We start from the raw sequence: 6,000 nt of genomic DNA, 5'->3' as shown, positions 1-6,000 counted from the left end.
CGGCCTATCCCTTCATTTCCCATAAGGGATACTTTTAGTTAATTTAATATCTATAGAAACAGTGCTAATGACTGGCTTGCTGTAAAAATACATGGGTAAATCTCTGTTCCAGGCTCTCAGCTCTGAAGGCTGTGAGACCCCTGATTTCCCACTTCACACCTCTGTATTTCTGTGTGTGTGTCTTTAATTCCTCTAGCGCCCCTGGGTTAGGGTCGCCCTGACCGGGCTGGTCTTGGCAGGGTATTATCACAGACTGAGGAGCACTGTAGACCCCCAGTAAGAACATTATGGGAAGAAAGGGCTATGTCTATAGTAATCCTGACCTGGTGGCCCCAGTGAGGCGTAATCATATGGACCCGCATGAATGTATTTTAGAAGAAAGAGAAACATGATCACAGCTTCTACTGTGAATAAAAGAGTTAACAAAACCCAATTATTTGTTCTAAAGAGCTTATTGTCGCAGATGGTCTGGTAAATTGCCAACCAAATACAGAAACCTATCCGGTAGAGGGCGCCTGATTTCCTGTGTAAAGCATGGAGAGTAAAATGTAGCTTAGGATCAGGGCAAAAATTTTGCTCCTGACATAGAAGAGAATAATATTTATATATGAAAAAAATGTATGTGGGCATTTTTGTGTATGAGTATTCACATTTCTACATACACTTCAGTTTTTTAGGAAAAAAGATATTTCTAATTTAATTAATGAAAATCTGATATCTGATCAAATCCTCATCCCACGCACTCAATATATAATTACCCTGGCTTGCCTTTAGAAAGAATTATGTTCAGTTTAGTAAGGATGCCCCTACCTTTGATGTCTCCTTTTAGTGATTTTCTATCCACTGACCCCCTCATTCTGCTTGTTGGGTATAAACCCCAGGCTGTCTTTGCTGATTTATGAGCTGAGCACCAATGGGTCTCTCTCCCGTATTGATATGGTTTGGGTCAGCATCCCCACCAAAATCTCACATGGAATTGTAATCTCCAGTGTTGGAGGCGGGGCCTGGTGGGAGGTGATTGGATCATAGGGTAGTTTCTCACGGTTTAACACCATCCCCCTGGTGGTGTCATGGTAAGAGTGAGTTATTCCAAGATCTGGTTGTTTAAAATTGTGCAGCACCTCCCCTGTTTCTCTCCTCCTGCTCCAGTCATGAAGGACATGCCTGCTTCCCCTTAGCCTTCTGTCATGATTGTAAGTGTCCTGAGGCCTCCCCAGCCATGCTTCCTGTAGAGTCTGCAGAATCGTGAGCCAATTAAACCTCTTTTCTTTCTAAATTACCCAGCCTCAGGTTTTTCTGTATAGTAATGCAAGAACTAATGCACCTATCATGATAGTTTTGACACCTGTTGCAATACTTTTAAATAAAGCCTTCCTTACTGTTATACCAAGTGTCAGAATAAATTTTTCTTTACCAGATCCTTAAATTAAGGCAGTACAATCAACACTGCAGCATACTCTGGTGACCTACAACATAAAAGGCATCAACCAGCTGGCAAGTCAGGTGACTCAGGGTCTTTTGTCATCTCAGTCCTCATCCTCTAATGCCATGGACTCTCCTCATTTCTCCAGAAGTGTTTCCATTTCCACACCTTTAATAATTCCTTTACTTTAGTTAACCTTTCCAGGTGTGCTCTCCCTGAGCTCTGAGCCTTTTGGTTTAGCTCTGATTTAGTTCATGTCTGTAGCCTGACAATGACTTGTTCTTTCTTAAATTTGTGCTACACAGGTGGAAATCTAAAGTATGGTGCATATTTGATTAAAAGAATAGTACTATGTAGAATTTTAAATGGATAGAAATATATAGGGTTTATGAATACATTTACTGGGGCGAACAACATGTTTTACAAATACACTCATGTTTATGATAGTGTATCCTCAAGAAGACAAAACTAGAATATAACGTATATACTCCTTTACAAGGAGCATAAGTAAAGCGGGGCCCAATTTCATTGTAATGTTGCCATGAGCAAATGGGGCATTACAGTGAAGGAGACAAATGGAAACTGAAGAGAAAGACTCTGTCATTACATAGGCAGGACTCTACTAGGAAAGGATTGACTGGTCTATAAATCAGCTCTGGTTCTTATGGCCCGAAATATTCCCAGAGAGCATGTAAGAGCTAAGACTTCAGAGTTGAATTTTCTGCATCCAAACTGTAGCTCCAAAACTTAATAGCTTCCTGTGCTTTCATTGTTTCTTTTGTAAATGGGGACAGTAATAAAATCTATCACTGTGTGCATTGGTCAGTGATATCTCCAGTGAATAAATGGGGTTAGGGACATGGTAGATGTTCAGTAAATACGAAAAACAAAAGTATTCTTTATTGGCTAAGTGAGCATCGATTATGCAAGTGCTAAAAACAGTGTCTGACTGAAAATAAAGACTGTCTAGAGTTTAGATATCTCATTCCTCTTATTAACATTATCTTTATTATATAACTCTATTAAGTTGGGGAAGTGTTCTTTGAAATTATCAAGTCTCTTGTTTCTTATTAGAAATATAACAAGAAAAAAATTGATCTTTGGAGTGTACTTATCCACTAGTGGAGAGCTTGGTGCAATGAACACTTAACTATTTTCCAGAGAGAATATTGCACTCTCTAAAGTTTGCCTTTCTTGCATATAAATGCTTGCAGTTGGTGTGTTTGCAAGATGGGCTTCAGTAAATCTGAAAACACCCTGTGGACCAGGAGTAATTACTTTTCTTCCAGCCCATACTTATTTGCTACCTTTGACCTATATCCCTTCTACCATTTTGCTTCTGTTCTTTCCCACCCCTTAACCTCCATCATGGCTGGGCTGAATGCAGCTAAGGTACATTTTGTCATTGTTTTTTCTTAGTGGGATATTACTTCCATTTACATTTTAATCACATTTAGATATACTTTTGTTTTCTTTTTGTCCCCATTCATTAGGGTGCAAAAAGTGACAATTTTTGCTTTTTATGAAAAGAGAAAGAAAGATATCATGTCTGGCATGCTATGGAAAACAACTGTACAAGTCATTTATGTTATAATATTTACATCTCATTATGAACATTTAGGACAAAGATGGTTTCCTTTAGTTGGATCAGAATCAACAAAGAACCTCTGAAGTTTCTTTGGAAATTTGAATTTTCATGCAAAAAAATGTTTTTAATCAAATTGAGGATATTTTTTCAATTGTGTATTCTCATTGAGTATGATGCTACTCCCAAGGGTGTAAAAGTGTAGTTCTTGAGAGTGGGAACAAATCTTACAGATTTAAATGATTTGTGTCCCTTCAAAGTTCAACCCTATCTAACAAAGTCTTATTCCTTAGTTTTTTTGTTTTCTCCCCATTGGGTTTTCTTGTGTTTCACATGAGAAGCATTGACATTAAGTTCATGGAAGATACACAAAATGTATATAAGTTCAGTGTTACAAACCTATGGAAAATGAGTGGCTGTGATTGCAGTACTTTCCAAGGCTTACTAGATCTCAAAGTCATATCAAGAGATGTGTCCTCTGCATACATATGGTTTGTCACTGGCCATCTTATAGTTGTTGCTTATTTTTGATCCTTAGCATTTCTAACTGTGTTGTGGGCTTTGAGAATAATTTATATTTTATTAATTCTACAAAAATTGTTCAGCACATCAATAATTAGGTCAAGCATCGAAGAAAAAAGTCTTGACAATATTTAGGTGACTAGCAGCTAGTGAAGTTAAAAAATTTCTCACATGCAACAAAATTAAAAGTTAAGTACAACCCTGCCATAGAGGCTGGGAGAGGCGACTGGCCCTTTGTTGGTCTGTGAGAAATCAAACTTCCAACATGACAAGCAGGAAGCCTGCGGTTAAGGGAGTCAGCGTGTCACAAATACAAGCACCTGGGGTCTTTCAAGAGCATCATACCTCCTCCAGCCCCTGGAGCCACCTGCTTTCCTAATTGGCTGTGGGAAATGGCCTGAGGTCCAGATGCTGCCACTGTGCTGCTGCCTTCCACTCTCTCCAAGCAGAGTGCAAGTTTAGCCACTTTTGAAAGACACCCACCCCCTGGCCTGGGGATGCACAAGTTCAGAGCTTTGCAGGGAGTAACCATGGGTTATGACTTCATGAAAATGTCCTACTCACCAGTGCCTTTTTCGCAGATGTGGATGTGGAGGCATGAGGGAGGGTAATTATTGGATTACCAAGGTGCTGCTAAGAGCAAAGGAGAAAACCCCTATTCCCAGTCATATGTCTGGTGTGACATTTCACTAACCCATTTAAGTGCACAGACCTCCAAATATCTACCTAATGAGTATGATGGTTTGGGCATTTTACACTTAAAATCACTGGCCTCATGTCAACTGAAGCCTGACTGGCCAGTGTCTCAAAGTCACAGATGATGAGCTGATCCCTCAGGAACAGATGGTGTTTCAGCTTTGTGGGAGTGACTGTCAAGGTATGGAGCACTTAGGTGGTCTTTGAAACCTGTCAGGTTTCACATCTCTACTTTGAGTGAAAAGCTCATCACCCACAGTAGTCAGGAATGTGCCTATACTTGCTGGGGCTAATCTGTTGAAACTTTATGTGTAGACAATGGAAACATCCAGGAGCATTTCTGCTTTCATGTAGCCTCTTAATAATTGATGTCCCTGAAGTCCTGTGTCCTCAGGGACAGTTCCTCTGATTCCTGGATTGTTCCAGCTTTCATGATGTTAAATCTAATCTGTAAAAATCTGAGCATTAATCTCCATGAAAATAAGACCTTGTTCTTTCTCATTTAAATGCCCCTTTTTTTCTTGTCTAATATTCTGAGTAGGATTTCCAGTACTGTGTTGAAAGAAGTAGTGAGAGTGGGCATCCTTATCTTATAATAAATGTCAGAAAAAAGATTCCAACATTTCACCACTGACTATAGTGTTAGCTAATGGCTTATCTTATAGCTAATAAGGAATGTATCTCTTTATTTTGAGGTGTATTCTTTCTATACCTAATTTGTTATAAATTGTATTAGAAATGGATTTTAAATTTTGTCAAAATAATTTTAGGCATGCATAAAAATAGTTATGATTTTTAATCTTTTATTGTGTAAATAAGGAGTATGGCATTTATTGATTCCAACATATTAAAATATTCTTGCATCCCAGGAATAAATCAAGCTTGATCATAATAAATGATCCTTTTATAGTGCTTTTGAATTTCATTTGCAACTACTTTGTGGATGATTTTGCATCTGTGTTCATCAGGAATATTGGCTGTAATTTTTTTTTTCTTGTAATGTCCATCTCTGGCTTAGGTATCAAGGTAATGCTGGCTTCATAAAATGAGTTTGGAAGTATTCCTCCTTAATTTTTTCAAAGATTTGGTTCTGTTTAAATGTTTGGTGAAATTCAGGAGTAATCAGATCTAAATAAAAGTAAGGACACTAAAAATAAATGATAAAAATATTTTAAAGTTTTAAGTGTTTATCACTTTCAAATAATTTTTAAGTATTCATTACTTATAAAAGTTTATCTATAAACATTAGAAAATGTTTATAATTTGTTAATTTGCTTATGTAATTTAATACACTACAATTTATTTGTTTGTTTGTTTTTTGAAACAGAGTCTCACTCTGACACCCAGCCTGGAGTGCAGTGGCACAACTCGGCTCACTGCAACCTCCACCTCATGAGTTCAAGGAATTCCCTGCCTCGGCCTCCCGAGTAGCTGGGATCACAGGTGCACACAACCATGCCTAGCTAATTTTTTTTTTGTTTGTTTTTGTTTTTTTCGTTGAGATGGGGTTTCACCGTCTTGGCCAGGCTGGTCTTGAACTCCTGACCTCGTGATCCACCCGCCTCGGACTCCCAAAGTGCTGGGATTACAGGCGTGAGCCACCTCGCCAGGCCTACAGTACAATTTATATCAGTAAATAAATTACATTGAAGTCCATAAGCAAATTTAGTTATAAAGTTAAGAAAAGTTTGAATAGATTTTAAATTTAACTTTTAGCATAAATTTTTCATTTGGTTATTTTTAAACCTGCATTGAATACAAAGATTAAACTTTG

The sequence above is a fragment of the Pan troglodytes genome, chromosome 11 (assembly GCF_028858775.2).
Source record: "Pan troglodytes isolate AG18354 chromosome 11, NHGRI_mPanTro3-v2.0_pri, whole genome shotgun sequence".
Classification (NCBI taxonomy): Eukaryota; Metazoa; Chordata; class Mammalia; order Primates; family Hominidae; genus Pan; species Pan troglodytes.
The sequence above is the reverse complement of the archived record's forward strand: the minus strand, read 5'-3'. Positions refer to the sequence as shown.